The sequence below is a fragment of the Melospiza georgiana genome, chromosome Z (genome assembly GCF_028018845.1).
Source record: "Melospiza georgiana isolate bMelGeo1 chromosome Z, bMelGeo1.pri, whole genome shotgun sequence".
NCBI classification, from domain to species: Eukaryota; Metazoa; Chordata; class Aves; order Passeriformes; family Passerellidae; genus Melospiza; species Melospiza georgiana.
This window is the reverse complement of record NC_080465.1, coordinates 6,717,609-6,736,016: the sequence shown is the minus strand read 5'-3', so window position 1 is coordinate 6,736,016 and position 18,408 is coordinate 6,717,609.

Here is an 18,408-nt window from a genome sequence, read left to right as displayed (position 1 = left end):
GCTGATTAGCAATACAATTTCTTAAATGCCGCGTGGACTTTTTAGCGTTCATGCGATGTTTAAAGCACAATTTTCCAAAAGGATGCTGTAGCGTTACAGTAAAACAAACACAAATCACAGAATGGTTTAGGTTGCAAGGGACCTCTGAAGATCACCTAGCCCAGCCCCCAATGCAGGGTCACTTGTAGAGGTTACACAGGAAATATACCAGATCCAATATAAAAATACCATTAGCTGTCACATACCACTGTGTACACTAAAAAAACAGAGAAAAAATACAGAGTAAAAAAACAGAGTAAGAACACAGAGTATTGTGTACCATCTAGTATGCCTAAAACATTTTTACTCTTTTTACTCTCTTCCTTTTATGTACATGCTGGTATGTGTGTACAGGCATTTTTACTCTGTTTTTTTAATGTACACATACCAGTGTGTACATAAAAAAAAGAGAGTAAAAATGTTTTAAGCATACTAGATGGTACACAATAGTCTGTGTTATGTGAACACATGCTGCCTCTAATCCCACGGGCAAGAACTCATTCAAAACAGGACTTGATACGATTATCAACAGAATAATGAATAGAGCTTTGGTTGCAACAATCCATACTTTGAGAAAAGTACTATTCCACTATTTGCAAATTTAGGAGATTCCATTTGATGTCACTAACAAAGTTTTTATACAGACATAGTACTGAACAGCAAGACCATTTTAATAAAACGTAAGTATTATTATCAGCTAATGAATGCTAATTTATTATTTTTATTTTTATTATAAATTGTATAGGGGCTACTGAAAAAGAAAAAACCCAAAGAACAAAACAACAGATAATTCCCCAGCCTGTTTGTTTTCACACATTTTATCCCATCCTAGCTTCTGCTTTTCAATCTAGCTTTGCTCTAGAAAACCAAAAGAAAAATGACAAGTGGAGGTTGTTGTTTTGTTTCATCCTGGAAATAAAAGTTAGAATGCTTGTTTCATAGGTAACTTTTAAAAAGTATCACAGGAAACCACTATTTTTTCCCCAGATGATCCTCTGACTGTGATGAATCACTGTCCACATCCAAAGCCTCAGTGGTGTCCAGACTCTGGGTACATGATGTTGTGAGTCAACAGAGCAGCCAATATTTTGCAACCATGACTATTTGTGTATGTTTTAAAGGTCACTGAAGATCCCTTGGAATTCTTAAATTTGTGCTTGTAGCAATCTACCCATTGAAAATGAGGAAACCTTTGGGAGAAAAGTTCTTCACATCACTAATGAGCCTGATCTGGTACAGATAAAAGCATAAATAGCTATATACATAAATAAATAAACACACCCATGCATATATAGACACAAATACGCATACACAGATTTATATAAACATATGTTTAAAATACATGCATGGATGTTATAAATACAACACACCCATACATGCAGATGTGGACACTCATATAGGTAGTTGTAATACCAAGAAAAACCGGACTGGTAAATATGGCAGTACTAATGAGGGGTGACCCAATTAACCCAAACTCCAATTAGCATAGCTTATTCATTGCTGCAGACCTAGTGCTGCCCAGGGGTGACAAGGGTAGCAGCACCAACTGAGATAGAGGGTCACAGCAAACATTTTTGTTTTCCTCTCACTTCTTCCTTCAACTACCTGGGAAACTTGGGACTGACAGAAGTCCCATCAGCTTTGGCAAATTGTGCAGATGGGAGACGTGAGATTCATCTCAACTGATGAACAGCACTTAAAGCTTACATAATAAAATACACTGAAATACACTGTCTTAATAACGGCTTTCCAGCAATCAGATGACTGAAAGCAGTGTTTAAAAACCAAGGATTAAAATTGGAGAATGCTGTCTGTTCTGCTGTCAAAGTAGGTCCATAACCCTGTTTTTGCTTGCATTGCTCAGGGATTGTGCAATGCATTTCAAATAAACAAACAAACAAAACAGGAAAGGAAACGAGTTCACTTTGGCAGGATAATAAATACCACGAAGAGGGAAGTTGCTTGGCACCTCTACCCTAGAAGCATTCTACAAGTTACACGGGCACTGCAAGGGAAAGCTGCAAAGGATTGTTTAACCTAGAGGATTACAGAGGATTGCCTGACTGTTCTCTGTTTGGCAATCGGAATGTTGAATACCCTCCTGTGATCAGCAAACCTTTCATCCACCAAGCATTTGCCGTTGCTGCTGACAAACAAAGACTAAACTGCAGAGAAGGGAGCCTTTGACAAGGTCCAGGAAACAATCGCGTATTCGGTCTTGTGTAGTTTGTGCTGGAACATTTTTTTTTTTTCAAACCATTTCCGTCGTAGCTTTCCGGTGAGTACCTCAGATAAAGCACTGAAAACAAATACACAGTCCTTAATGACAAAGGGGAATGATATTTGCTAGTGAAAGGAGATAAGTGCATGCAAGTCAAGGAGAAGGATTTTTTCACTAGTGGAAGCTGTAGCCTTATGTGCATAGATCCATGCAGAATTATCCAGCTTTTATTTTCAGGACAGTGAGGAGATTTAATGTACTTGAAGTCAAAGTCATTGCCAAACCTGCTTATTAGCTGAGTCTGCACACTGCACAAAGCTGCTGCTGATGCTGGTGTAGTCAGCTTCAGGTGCAAGAGAAAACATGTTGCTCTAGGACAGGTAAATTTCCAGTTTGTTTGGGGTTTTTTTCAAAGATAGAATGTAATTCCAAATAACACTAATACACTTTGCTGTATAGGCCTGTTTCCTGATAATACTGCAAAAAAATATCCTGTGATAGTCTTGGTTTTACTGGTGCTTTTCCAGAGTAGACATGGCTGCTGCAGGATCTGCCAGCCAAGACCCCCTGCTCGGACAAAGCACCAGAAACAAAAAGGAGGTTTTCTGTTGCTGTAGCCATCTGCCACATCCCCACCAACAAAAGCCATCTGTGTGTGTGGGTGGGAAATGAATGGAGGGACAGTGTTCAGGGTCAGCAGTATTTCTCAGCATAATCATGCCAGAAAAATCATGTAGTGTTTTTCAAACATGGAAGCAATTTTTTTAAATTTCCATGCATAAACCATAGAATGGTTTGAGTTGAAAAGGACCTTAAAGGATCACCAAGTGACTACAACCACAGCCAGTGTGTGCCTCTCCAGCCCAACAGGTTCCACTGCTTTCTAGAGGTTTAGATGGAGGCATCAAGAAAAAACAGCTCAAATTCTAAGGCTTTTGTGTCAAATTATGGAATGGCTATCCTTGGGCATATTCAAGTTTCACTGAAGAAGTCCTTGCATAACCTTAGCCCTTTAGACATGCTTGGAGAGCAGGCTGGGTTAGATGGCCTTCAGTGGTCCCTTCCAACCTGAATTATCCCCTGACTGCATAAATCTCCTCCTTCCTGGAGAGTGACCACTAAGCCCTGTCCTTCACTTCCTCTTCTTACACCAGCTTTCAACTCCAAAACCAGCCTCTCATCCAATCTTGTGGCAACTTATTTTCTTTACAAAGTTTAATAAGCTTTACAAAAAGCTTCTCAAAGGCTTTTTGAAAGTGCAAGAGGATTATTATGCTCACACAACCCCTTTTTTTGGCATACTTACCACTCTTCCTTCAGAAACCAGTGATGCTGAACTTCACTGGAGCCTCTCCAACAGCTTCCCAAGAGACTGTGTTCATCCCTGGATCTCATTTTCTCTCAGACTTTGTCATCTCACCAGGAGTGGTAGCTGCTCCCACTGCTTTGGCATTATCCAGGCCTTGCTAAAAGAGTTTTTGAGTATATTGGTGGCCTCCTATGATACACAGACCCCAAACACAGTCTCTCGCCACAGTTTCTTATGACTGTTCTCAAAAATTTTATCTAATCCTGCCCATTTATTAACACCTATTTTTACTACTGTTTTTTCTAGTCTTAGTGAATCAGATTGAGGAGTACCAGTACTGCTGCCATGACAATTTTTTTGCCTTTTCTTTTATACACCTTTTATGTATTCTCAGCGCCCTTAGCATGCATTTAATTCCTTAAGTCTGATAACTTAGCATAGTCCTGGTATTCTGTTAGGACCCAAGACCAAACATCCCAAAGGCCTCGCAGTTGGAGGCCAGAAATCCCACACTATCTTGAGAAACCAAGATCCTCTCTAGAATGCACCCTGTAAACTAAGATTAGGCCCATCTAAGGGGGAATACTTCAGGATAAGGAGATATCATGCTATTCATTCAAATCTCTCATTAGATCATCTTTGTTAGACATGCTAATTTACAAGGTCTCTAAAATTGTATACGAGATCTACTCTGTGTGTGTGCATTTTTGAGTATTCCGGCTTGGAGAAGTGTCACACCATAAAAGTCCTTATTCAATACCAAAGCAAAAACCCTTTATCCCTTAACCACTTCTGGCTCTTAATTTTAGGACCAAGGAAAAGGCATCAGTGCAATATTGAAACAAAAATATTAAGAGAGTGGGAAATTATCTGATGAGAGGAGAAGGAGAAATAAAAATGTATGCCACTTTTAAAATTAAAACTAGATCCATTTTGTGGCAGAACAGAGCTGTGCAAGTAACTAGCAAGTTGTGGAAAGCAGCTAACTCTGTGAGGGTGAGATGTGGAAAACAAGAGCCAGGTCTGCTGCGGCAGATGTGCAACACAAGAATTGCTCAACAAGCTGGTTGATTTTGGCAGTGAAAGAAAGGCCTGGTGCCATGAGGAGGGGACCCATCTGGTGCCTAAACACCCCAGCCTGCCTCAGAGGGGAAGGGCTGAAAGCACAGCATGCTGCACAAGAAGAAACCCCACTCACACTGGTGAAAATCCCCAACTGTAGGTGCAGAGCTGCACCCTGCAGTTCTTATGTTATAGTTTAATAAGTGTTACAAATTGCGTTAGAATGAAGGTCAAAGGATAAAAGAAAGTACTTCATATGTCATTTCTGCTGTTTTAGAAAAGGAAGCCATTGCCACAAGGTGGACACAGACCATTGTGTCACTAGAGAGCAGGGAAAGATCCCTTCTGGCACCGCCTGGCCACACATACTGACCAAAACCCTTCAACAAATCTCACCCTGTGGGTGTCCTCTCCCACAAGGCTCTCAGAAAAGTACCACCTTGGCCAGAGATGCTGCTGATACTAGGGGCCAGGGAAGGGATGGCATACACTCAGCATGTTCTGAAAGTTCTGAGCTATTTTAATCCACCTTATGATCCCCCAGATAAGCACTTCGGACTGAGTGACTCAGCACATGAATTTTACTGAGAGAAGTGCCTCAAACTGCTTTAACATGTTTCTGCAGAAGCTCAGCCCTTTGTCTGCCCACATGTTTTTTCAGTAGGCTGCAAGTTTCTAGTTTTTCTTACTAAAATCAGGTTTCCACTTTTTCTTACAAAAAACATTCAATATGATTGCAGATAATGTTCCTTAGCTATGTTAAATGAAAATTATCTAATAATATCAGCAAAAATATGAGTTAATATCTATTTTAAGAGAAAATTAAAGAGAAATTTAAAGATCAAAGATTTATTTAGGAGAAAATTAAAGAACAAAGGTTATACTTAGATATACAAATATCTGCAATAGTTTCTGTGCACATAAAAAGTTATTGACTTATCAAAGTTGTAAGGTCTCAATGAATCATAAATAAATCTTAATTTTTATATAGTTGCATTTTTCCAGAATGAAAAGGCATAGCACATTGTTAACTAACTTTCATTATACAGGTGTTAAACATCTGCCATTGGATGACCATTTCATATTTAAAAAATAATATTTAAGAAAACCCTCAATTTACTAAAATTCACTGAGTCATTTCAGAGTGAGTCTTTTAATCAGCTATTTCCTTTTTAACTTAATTTCCTGTTTTCTATTTTCTTGTTTTCCATTCCGTTATGATTTCACTGCTATTTTCTAGTTTTCAGCCTCCTTTTCTGTCTGCATACCTGTAAATACAGAAGCAATTATCAGGGCAGCAAGAGAGGATGAACAGTGTGTGATAACTGAATGTTCTTCATGGATTTGAATGTTCTCCTTACTGCTTTGAGAAATTAACTTGATTTTAGCTTTGTAGCCTCTTGAATTATCCTGCACCCTCATATTACTTACTCTCCCAGAGGTGTTTGGCTGCTTAGAGCCTTTGCCGCATCTTAATTCTGTATGTGGTGTGAGAAATGGCTTCTCATAAAAGGAGATAACTAAATCTGTATTTGGAAATGGGTTATTCATGTCCAGCTTTTCATCCACCAGCATACACCAGCATCCACTGTTCTCAACAGGGCTGCTTCCAAGGATTTCTTCCCCAGGTCTGTGCTCATGCCTGGGATTGCCCTGACCCAGGTGGAGCACCGGCCCCTGGCCTTGTTGAACTTCATGAGGTTGTCATGGGCCCACCACTCAAGTTTGTCCAGCTGCCCCTGGATGGATCCCATCCTTCTGTTGTGCCAACTGCACCAACCAGCTCGGTGTCATTTGCAAAAGTGCTGAGGGTCCACTAAATCACTCTGCCTGTGTCATCAACAAAAACAGCAAAGAGCACCGGCCCAAAGACACCGGAGGAACACCACTTGTCATCAGCCTCCACCTGGACACTCGGCCATGGACCACAACTCTGTCTGCATCCACCCAGCCATTCCTCATCCATCCAGCAGTCCACTTTCAGCTGCATGTCTCCCTGATCTGGACATTAGGATGCCATGTGGGATTGTGGCATCAAAGGCCTTACAGAAGTTTAGATGGATCACACAAGTCACTCTTCCCTTGTCAGTCCTTGCAGTCACTACAGAAGGCCACAGATTGCTCAGTAGTCCCTTTATTCCCTGTTTAAAAATAGGAATGATGCTTTCATTTTCACAGTCACTGGGGGCTTTTCCTGGGTGCTGTGACTTTACAAACATCACAAGGGTGTCCTGGCAACAATGTCATCCCTCAGGGCATTGGGGTGCCTCTCACCAGGCCCCAGAGGCTTGTGCCCATTCAGTTCCATCAGCTGCTCTTGAATCTGTTCTTCACCAACCCCCACCTGCAGCCTCAGGGAATCAAGTAGCACAGGAAGCCTGATGGCCACTCACTGAGTACCTCGGCCTTCTCCAACTGCTGTCCCCAGTTCTCTTTTCTCCTTTATCAGGGGTACACTGTCCTTGGCCCTTCTTCCCAACTGATGTCCTTATAGAATCCCTTCTTGTTACTCTTCACACCTGTTTCCAAGCCCTGTTTAATTTTTGCTTTGGCCTTCCAGATCCCATCCTTACACATCCAAACAATATCCCTGTACTCTCCCCAGGTCACCAGTTCCTGCTCTTACTCCTCAGTTTCAGGAGAAGATCCCTGCTTTTCTGTGGAAGTTTACTGTCCACCTTACTTGGTTCCTTACACATCTGTGACAGTGTTCACAGAGGTCTTAGGATGAGGGAAGAGACAAGAATGTTGACTCCATGTTTCAGAAGGCTTGATTTATTGTTTTATGATTTTTATTAAAACTATACTAAAAGAATAGAAGAAAGGATTTCATCAGCAGTCTAGATAAGAATAGAAAAAAAAAGAATGATAACAAAGACTTCTGTCTCAGACAGTCTGAGTCAGCTGATTGTGATTTGCCATTAATTAGAAGCAACTCTATGAGACCAGTCACAGATCCACCTGTTGCATTCCACAGCAGCAGATAATCATTGTTTACATTTTGTTCCTGAGGCCTCACAGCTTCTCAGGAGAAAAAAATCCTAAGGAAAGGATTTTTCATAAAATGTGCCTGTGACACACATCAGCTTGGAAAGGTCTTCTGCTCCAAGAAAAGTCTCCTTAAAAGGTTGCCAGCTCTGATCAGGTCCTCTGTTCCTAAAGACATCCCAGCAGAACTCACCCACTAATTCTTTGTACATTTGGAAATTCTTTCTGCTGAGGTTTAGGGTCCTGACCTGTCTCCTCACCAGGCCAGTGTTCTTCAAGGTCAGGAGCTCACCCAGGGCAGGGTCACCACAGACCAGAAGGGAATTAGTGCTGGCTTTGATGATGGGATGGCTCTGGCACCTTCCCCCTGTGGGTGATGTGCACAGAGCCCTGTGCCTGTGCAGAGGTTCACAGGGCCCTTGTGCCACACAGCAGGACTCAGGATGGAGATGAGGGGGCCATGGAGTTCTCTCCACACCCTGCACAGTGCTGCTCTTCACTGGCCCGTGCCAGCAGTTTGGGCCAAATTAGAATCATAAAATGTCCTGAATGGGAAGGGACCTATCAGGATCTGGAAGTCACCTCCTGGCCCTGCACCAACACAGCTTCATGAATCCCACCATGTCCAAACACTTCTTGAACCCTGTCAGGCTTGGTGCAATGACCAAGGGAAGCTTGTTCCAGTGCTTAACCAATCCCTGGATGGAAAACTGTTTCCTGATATCCAACCTAAGACCCCCTGACACGGCTCCATGTCATTCTGACTTAGAGCAGCACTTAGAATTAGGAAAGGCAGAGCCTGGGAAGCAGAGCCTGGGATACACCTGGGCTTCTTGACCTGCTGGATCCTCTTGCATTTTTTTCTGTCCCCTTCTTCTTCTCTTCTCCTCCTTTACTGGCCAACATTCTGTCATTTTCCCTGGCCTCCAATCTTTTGGTTTGCCTTTGGTTTTCATTTTCCTGGAAGGATCCTGCAAACTTGTCCACCCCACAGGCAGGAAAAGCCACTATTGTCTGGAGTCAATTCTTGTTTTTAACCAAAGAGAGGTCAATTTACATCCTTTCCTCTGAAAGGCTTATCTGCCGTTCCACATCTACCAGGGACTCTGCCACATTCTCAGGAAGCAAAGCTGGAGGTGCCTAAACCAGGCAGTTTGGGGTTAATGCTTGGCAGAAGGCAGCCTAGAGGTGTCAGTGACCAATTGCCAAATCACCACCTCAGTTCTGCAGAGAAGATGCTGGTTTTCATCATTCACATCTTGCACAGTCCACCCACCCCAAAACAGACTGGATGAAGCTGTGATGAAGTACAAGCTGAGCAAAAATCCTCTGAAGTTGACTTTGTTTTTGACTCTGAAGCTACACTTTGTTTTTCCAGACAAAGTTTTGGTATTTGATTAAACACATGTCACAAACACATTTTATGAAAAATCCTTTCCTTAGGATTTTTTCTCCTGAGAAGCTGGGAGGCCTCAGGAACAAAATGTAAACAATGATTATCTGCCGCTGTGGAATGCAACAGGTGGATCTGTGATTGGTCTCACAGAGTTGTTTCTAATTAATGGCCAATCACAGTCAGCTGGCTTAGACTGTCTGGTCAGTCACAAGACTTTACTATCATTCCATTCTTTTTCTATTGCTTGCAAGCCTTCTGAAGAAATCCTTTCTTCCATTCTTTTAGTATAGTGTTAATATATCTTTTCTTTTTAATATAATATATATTATAAAACAAGAAATCAGCCTTCTGAAACACAGAGTCAGATCCTCGGCTCTTCCCTCTTCCTGGGACCCCTGTGAACACCACACAAACACATTCCTAATACATTTTATTAAAAACTCCAATTTGGGGTTACAATGTATTATTGCAGTGGCACGAGGAATTCGGTAATCCCAGGAGATGGGCTGCTTTTGGGAGGAACAGCAGAAAGTACCTCACTGCCCAAGACACCTTATTCCAGTGTTTGTGGAGCTGACATACACCTGCCTTTTGGATTCCACCCGTGTCTCTCCCATCTTCTCTGTCTGGCAGAGAGGGGGATGGATCCATCCAGGTCTTGCCTGGTAATCCCACCTGTTCTGCTTTCCTGCTCCACTATTCCAAATGCTTTTCCACAAAGCACCAGTGTGTGCAGCAGTGTCTTCTCAGAAGTCTGAAGCAAAGCCCACCCAGAGCCCTTCCCATGTTGTCATCTTGACTTTGAGCTCTCTGGAACCCCAAGCCTCAGGCTCTGTTCCTCCTCATACCTGTCAGTGCCCATGGGGGTCTCCTCAGCTGAAGGACAGGACAGGCCAGCCATCACCTCCCCACACAGTTTTCAACCACAGACTCCACCAGCACCTTCACCTGCATACATCAAAATCTTTTTCTCAGCCCAAAAGCCTGAAAAGTTGTGAAGCAGCCCCCCTGCACAGAAGGCTGTGGATGTGGAGCAGCCCTTCCAGCAGCTTCCCCACCAGCACTTGTTGGAGAAAGCAGGCTGCCAGGGACTTCTGAGCTCCCAGACTCTGGTGGGACAGGAGGCCTCGTCCTGCTGCCTGGTCCAGAGACATCCTCTCCATCAACTCCATATGGCTTTCAATAGGAGGCCTCATCCTGCTGGCTGGGATTTGGCCCACACAGATGGCTGGAGGTCACCCTGCTGGAGGCTGCATCGTGGCCAGTGTGCTGGACAAGGGCCAGGCAGCCACTTCAGAGGGAGGAGATTGGCCACAAGCAACTCCTCAGGCACCCAGAGGGAGAAGGAATACAGGGCCAACAAGGCACAAATTGTCCATGGGCAGCTGCCTATTTGAAAGTAGCACAAGACAGGGGAGAGGCACCAGCTCTGCTGCACCACTGATGTACAGGTGCTACAATACTCCTCCTCCTAAGGCTTCTAATTTTTCTGTTAGAATCTGGATTATCAAGCTCTGAAAAGGATGAACATCTGAAGGAAGACAGGGTCTCCAAGATATCTCATTTGCAATTCACCATGTGCTGCCTCCTGGCAGACAGAGCTTTCTTTACTCAGAAACCTTGCCTAATTTACAGATATATGCATAGCAGTGTACCATAACTCACCTTACTCCTAAATAAAATAAGCCTGTGACTAGGGTGTATTGCCAGGTACCACAGGGTATCCTGCCAAGATCCCTTCTCAGCAGTAAGCATCACACATGCCCCACACTCATCAGGATGGGATACAGCTGCAATCAACTAAGATGTGGAAGCTGTCAAGTGCTGCTGGGCTAGAAAAGCTCTTACAAGGACTGAAGGAAGCTTGTTTTGGAAACTCAATTCCTCCCCTTTGAAAGAAAGGCCTGAATTCTGCTGGTTGTCAGGCAGCTTGCCCTCCATTGTTCCACTTCCCTGGATGCAAGGAAACCTGTAGATGGGTGATACATGAAAGATCTTGAGAGTGATTTTTGTCAGCCAGTATTCACTCGTAATTAATGTTTATATCACTCCTGAGGTACAGAAATGACATTGCAGAGCATGTCATCCAGCTATTTAAATCTAAACACCAGGAATCTGTCAATGTGAACTTACTTTTTTTTTTTTTTTTTTTTTTTTTTTTTTTTTTATTTCAGCTGGGTCAACTCTGTCTAAATAAACTGATATTCTTCCCACACACAACTCTTGCAGAAAGGGATTTGGTGGAATGTGACAGTGGCAAAAGTTATTCCTTCCTCCTTTCCCCCACCATCTCTGATGGACAATGTGGTTTGTCCTAAGACTGGAACAGCAGAAGGGAATTGCAGGAGGGACTGCCTGTGCACTCTCATAATTAAAGCATTCCAGAGATGGGGGAGCAGAGATGTTTGGTTTTGGTGCACATCTGCCTGCAAAAGTGCATAAAATGCTGTTGGAGACTGGGACAACTGGACTCATGAAGTTGCAGGCAGCTTCTAAGTGGAAATACACACACAAACCCCCACACTCCCTGCAGGAATGCCTGCAGGCTACATTAACTGCAGTAATGTTAGTAACTGTAGTAATGTAGAAAGTCTGGGGAACACTCACTTCTGGACAGAACAGAGATAAAACCCCATCAAGTGTCTTTATAGGAGCTTTGTTCCTTTGTTATTGTGCATTCCACAAGGCCAAAGACTGTAAACCTGTGTTTCCAGCTGAACCTGCTGGTACAAGAACCCTTCAGACACAAGCTGTCAAGCAAATCTGAGACTTGCTGGACCAAGCTACACCTGCTCTGAGGTGAGTTCTGCAGAGCCAGGGACAGGGAGGGTTCGGGAGCTCTCTGACAAGCTGCCTTGTACAGCTAAGGAGAGGGTAAATATGTCACAGCTGTGGAAACAACACAGCTTGTCACCACTGTGGGAGAGCAAAGCTGCTGCCCTGGGCAGGGGGCAGCCACTATGTGCTTCACTGTTTATCTGTCATCTCAGGAAGGGAACTTAGAACAGCTCTGGTTTCGTCCCATTTGAACTTCAAAAGACAAGAAGTCAAGATTTATTTTCTTTAGCCCAAGGGAAATTTTGGGTTCCTTCTTGTTTCAGTTTTGCAGTAGGGAGGTGTGGGGAGAGTGTTTGGGTAAATGCCAAAACCACATTTATTTTTTTTTTTTTGTTTCAGTTAGAGTATTCGCACTTTTTTAATAGAAGACTAATACCCTATACCAAAACTAGGAAACATTTAAAATGTTTACTTCTGTTTCAGTTTCACAGCCATCAGCTATTAAAAAACAATGGGAAAAGTAACCAGAGTATCACATCACATAAAGTCATAAAATCACAGAGTGGTTTGGGTTGCAAGGGACACTTAAAGAGTGACTAGTTCCAACACCCCTGCCATGTGCAGGGATGTCACCCACTAGACCTGCTCATACAAAGCCCCATCCATGCTGGCCTTGAACATTTCCAGGGATGAGACAGCCACAGCTTCTCTGGGCACCCTGTGTCTGGGCTTTGACCCCTCACAGAGAAGAATTTCTTCCCAATGCCCAATCTAAACCTGCCCCCCGTCAGATTGAAGCAAATCCCCCTTGTCCTGTCACTCCAGGCCCTTGTCAAAAGTCTCTCTGCAGCTCTCTTGGAGTACCTTTACAGACTGGAGGGGACTCCAAGATCTCCCCAGAACCTTCTCTTCTCCAGGCTGAGCAACCCCAGCTCTCTCAGCCTGTCTCCATAGCAGAGGGGTTCCAGCCTCAGATCATCTTCGTGGCCTTCTCTGGACTTGCTCCAGCAGGTCCACATCCCTCTGCAGTGGGACCCCAGAGTTGGATGCAGCCCTGCAGGTGGGGTCTCACCTGAGTGCAGCTGTGGAATCACCTCCCTCAACCTGCTGCCCACGCTGCTGTTTCTGCTCCAGTACATTTTTGGCTTTCTGGGCTGTCTGAGCTCATTGCCAGCTCATCTCGAGCTTCTCATCTCCCAACACCCCAAGTCCTTCTCCTCACAGCTTCCATTCTCTATCCTGCCTCTATTTGTTCCTGGCAGTGCCCTGATCCAGGCACAGGACCTTGCATATCCATTCAGTTAACATCAAAACTCCATTCTGCTTAGCACAAGAAAACTGATAATGAAAATTGGTGTGAACACCTGCGCCTCCAAACTTAATTTTAGGTTCAGGTATTCTTTCAGTGCTGAGTCTCGTGAAAAATACCATGAGCATTGCAATGTGACACAGCCTCCAGGGAAGTGCAGCTGATCCTGAACATCCTTGGCTGTTCAAATGATGGCATGCTGGTCTCCTGGGTGCTGAGCCAGTGCCATGCCAGGAATATTAAAGGCCTTATAATGAATGTAAGGGGGGGCATTACTTCTCTGTTCTTCTGTGCTTTCCTGGGCCAAAACAAAGCTACACAAGTATTCAGTTTTTCCTGGGGCAATCTGTGCCAAATAAAGATGTAATTTTTTTTTTTTGGGGGGGGGGAGGAAGGGGTGGGAGGGGGATGTTCAGCACACACTGCAATTTAAGAAAGTAGTTTTCCCTTGAATGTAATTCTTAGATGTTAACTGAAATCACAGATAGACATATGTGTGCAGAGGTGAAACCTCTCATTGAGCAACTGTCATATAAACATTAAAAATCAGAAAACCTTCAGGTGAAGCCGACCTACCTTAGTAGGGGTAAAAGCTTCACCGCTTTTTCCACTGTAGTGACTGTCTTAATAAAGAGGGATCACCTTTGCTGGTAATCTCTGCATTATCTGGATCCTTAGTCACCCACAGCTGCAGCAAAAATTAATTATAATTTGAACAGTTACATTAATTAATAATTAATAACTAATTAATAAATAATTAATTTTAAACTTTGTTGCTTGATTTGTTTGTTTTAAAAAAGATAACAAATATTTTTTTATTTTCAGGTAGAATAAATATTTCTGGAGTTGTCTTCTTAAATCTTGAATTTATAACTATTATTGTTGGTAACAATAAACTATATTCTCTGACATCTTTCAGGAGAACAATTCCACTGTTCAGGTACTGCTTGTCAGGGAATTCTCTTCATCTCATGGAGGGAGAGTGACTCGGCTAATTAGAATATCTACACTGCTTTTTCAGTTTTTCTTCCCGACAGGCAAAACTGTCACTTTCACTTTTAGTCTACTTCAGTAGTTTATAGATGGCAGGCTGAAAACAGTGCTCAAGTCTTCATTCAGCTAAAAAAATCCACTTAATGAAATCCATGCCTTTGCATGATTAAATGCCACATCAAAAAGAGCGTTTGCAGAACGGAGTTTGAAGAGCTGACTCAATTTGTCACATCCCCTGAAGCCTCACTGACTCCTGCCTCCCTCAGCATGGTCCTGCTCATCTGCTGATGGAGCTGGCTGGATTTGCTGGCCCAGCAGAAAGCCACGACCCAGTTGTTATAGGCAAAAGTTAAATTAAAATAGGGTATAGTTCAATTATATTGTATTAATTTTGCTATAGCAATTGTATTAAGAAGAGGAGGTTATTGGAATGTTCTAGGAGAAGGGCCTAGGGTTTGGTGGAAGGGCAGTGTGGCGGGGCAAGGCGAGGTTGAAGAAGGATTGGATGGAAGATCTGACCAATCATTCAAAGCCCTGCAGAAATGATTGGTCCGGAATGACCAATGAGAAGCCTGGAAATGGACCAATCACCATACGGATCCAAAATGGACCAATCCTGGACTCGAAGGGGGCTATAAATGGGGAGAGTTCGGTTGGGTCAGGGTTTTTCTTTTTGGATGCTTTTTTATTGGGGAGAGCCCAGTGCGCTTGGGGTTAGCATAGTTTTGTTTTTGGCTCGCTGTGTGGGTGCCTGGGCTTATCCTGGGTACTCCATTTCTTGCAGGTATTTTAATAAACGAGAACCTCTTTCTCCAGAGAAAGTTTGGCCTTGTTCATACTCGTAACACCGACGCCTCAGGTGCAGCCATGGCCGGGTCTGCAGTGGCAGCAGCTCTGACAGAGCTCTGCCAGCCAAGGGCAGCCTCCCCACACACACACAGGGGCTGAAGAATTTCTCCTCTGATGTTATTTCCATTCCCCATCCCCTGCTTCCCCCAGTAACGTTGGGAAGAAGTTGCCAAGCCAGTGGGGCAGTGATGGCATTCGCTGAGCGCTGACTTTCACAGTCTGTGTTTGTACCAGCAACAAGGGAGCCACATGAGATAATTCTGATCATTTCAGGAACCAGGGATGCAAAATTCAGAACTGATTTAATTCCAATATTAAGTATAAAAATTCTGATCATTTCAGGAACCAGGGATGCAAAATTTAGAACTGATTTCATTCCAATATTAAGTATAAAATTAGGAACTGCACAAGCTATTGAAAAGGGCTTCAGTGGTGAAAGACTGTTTTTAAAATTGCTTTCTTACAGAATGTACATTTTTCTCTTTGTTCTGCCATCCCACAAACTGTTCTCCCCCAACTTATATGCTCCATAATGGACTTCTCAGTCCCAACTTGATGGCATGTTTTACATTGGAGGGGTCCTTCATTTAACGTTTAACCAGGGGTGTATTGCATATCAAGGCACTACAAATAGAAGGGAAAGGACAGCACCCAGATTTACAGCTAACACCGTCTAATCAGAGTTTGCAGTGCAGGTACATCAGGTCACGGCTCACTCTGCACTTCAAACTGCTACACAGTTTTCACCTGTCTTTTTAGAAAAGATGATTCCATGATAGCATAACATTACTTATTTATTGTATTCAAGCTACTTGCTTATTATAGAGACTGCGTACCTTGCCAAATCGTCACAAAAATTTTCCTTCCAAAGCACAGAAGGTATTTCTCTTCTCCCTGCCTGGCTGATCTGTGATGAAAAACAGATGGTATTTGTTCATTTGTCATATTAAACTAAACTTCCCTTCCCGCAAACAAAACACTCTTCTGGAATGGCTTGGTTGATTGCTGTCATTAACACACCTCTCTAGGAAGCAGTAATTATCCAGCCACTCACTCACTGACCTCCCGCCCACAGCTACTCATTCCTTCTGCCTCTTCATTGTGCCTTAAATGCCACGTAGGAGATTCAGAATGTTCAACTACAGGGCATTAAATATTTAAATTATTTTCAAATTAGGTGTACAGTCTAGCACTTCAAAGCTCAGAACAGTGCATGCAAATTTTAAAGGTAGCGACTTTAATGTGTTGAAAGAGAAGCTTTGTTTTTGCTGTCAAAAATCAAAAAAAAAAGGAAAAGAAAAAAAAGAAGAAAAAGGAAAAAAGGGAAAAGTAGGAAGGTGAAAGAGCAAAATAAAATAAAAAACTAACAGCCCACCAACCTTCCCTGCTCTGTTCACAGCGACCTAAGTTAATAATTTTCTGTTCCTTCTGTGATCATCAACAGGAAAATTGAGGGGAATGAAATTCAGTGGGCAAACTTCCTAGGAAAGAGCACTTAAGAAAAAAAAAGAGGCAAAATAACTATGAACTCTCTCAGATAGCTATTATGCTTGAGAAGTACTGAAGAAAAAGGATTTACCTATACCTGGACATGCAGTTTCATTTATTCAATGTGATTAAGTGTAAGCCCATGATTAAACACTTTTCTGAATTTTAGCCAGTAAATTAAATTCTGCAGAATCTTGAGTACTCTTCCACTAGTATGAACATGTCCACAAAACTTTCAAGTAAAACTTCCTATTTCCATCATTCTTCTAAACATCATACAGATAATAGCATACTGTTTAGAGTCAGTGCTTTCTTAAACTGAACTGCATCTTTATTAATTTTATTTACTAGAAATTCACTCTAGTAATGCACTACTTCAAGAAAAGTCAGTAAAATACTATCTCAGCAATCACATGAGTTGATGCAGGTGTATCTGAAATTCTTGCAATACTCTCCTTTTATATGATCCATGTCTTTGACTAGGACACAACGTCTGTGGTTGAGTTTAATCTCAGGTGCAGGTATCTGCGTGAGGAGGGAAGGAAGGGCAGCAATTCTGCACCCCCCTGACACCACCCAAGCCCCTTGGGACACCACCTGGAGTAGATGGCAGGAAGGTACCTGCTCCACCTTCCTGCCTATTACCCAGTGGCTTCAAGAGAAAAAAATTAATCTATTCACTTAAAAGCAAACAAATTTTGATAAAAAAAACCAACAAATCACAGAACTGGTCAGTTCAGAACAGCATTTCATAGCAGATAATCAAGACGTGATTAACCTGAAGGAGGGCAGGCATTTGCATCTGATCATTGGCACTGTCTGGTTGAGTGGTCAGGGAGAGGAAGAGGAGGAGGAGGAAGAGGAGGATGGCAAGAAAAACATTTCTGTGCTGTAGTTTTTACAAAATGCAGAACTGCGGTGGGTCAGCCCAGCAGCACTTTCAAGGTAACACTTTTCCCTGTCAACTGCAAAAACTATGTCAAGGAGGCACGACCAGAGGTGGTTTCCTCTCAATTTAGCTGTAGTGAAATTAATTGATCATGTACTTTGCTTGATTTGTTGTGATCGATGCAGTACAAATTTTCCTTTGACTCTTCCCTCTGCCTCACTACTTCTAAACACTTTTGTACCAGCAGCAGTGTTGACACAGGCCTGGTTACCCGTGACAGGCATTAAAAGCAAGACAGCCTGCTGCAAACACAAGAGGAACATAGAGATGAAGAGCAGGCACTTCAAACTGAATCTGGCTATGAATGAACTTTGCAAAAAACCCAAAAAATTACACAAAAAAACCCCACACTGAAAAATTGCAGCCATGCAGGATGGCGTATTTAAAAGGAGTGTAGATGTGGCATTTGGGTACAGGGTTTAGTGGTGGGCTTGGCAGAGCTGATTTAATGGTTGGATTTGATGGTCTTAGAGGTGTTTTCCAGCCTCAAAGACTCTGTGCTCTGTCTCTGCACTCCACAGGCTGAACAGTAGAACCCATCATGTCGCAGACGTCTTTTATGAAAAATCCTTTCCTTAGGATTTTTTCTCCTGAGAAGATGAAAGGCCTCAGGAACAAAATCTAAACAATGGTTATCTGCTGCTGTGGAATGCAACAGGTGGATCTTTGATTGGCCCATGTTGGTTGTTTCTAATTAATGGCAAATCACAGCCCATCTCGGACAGAGAGTCCGAGCCACAAACCTTTATTATCATTCCTTCTTATTCTATTCTTAGCTAAACTTCTGATGAAATCCTTTCTTCTATTCTTTTAGTATTGTTTAATGTAATGTATATCATAATATAATAAATCAAGCCTTCTGAAACATGGAGTCAAATCCTTGTCTCTTCCCTCAGTCTAAGACCCCTGTGAACACCATCACACCACCACATCCTGGAGTGCAGCAGAGCCCAGAGAGAAACTTCCTTGGAAGGGGTTTTTGGGGCCGATCTGATATTGGACAGAAACACACAGAGAAAAACACAGG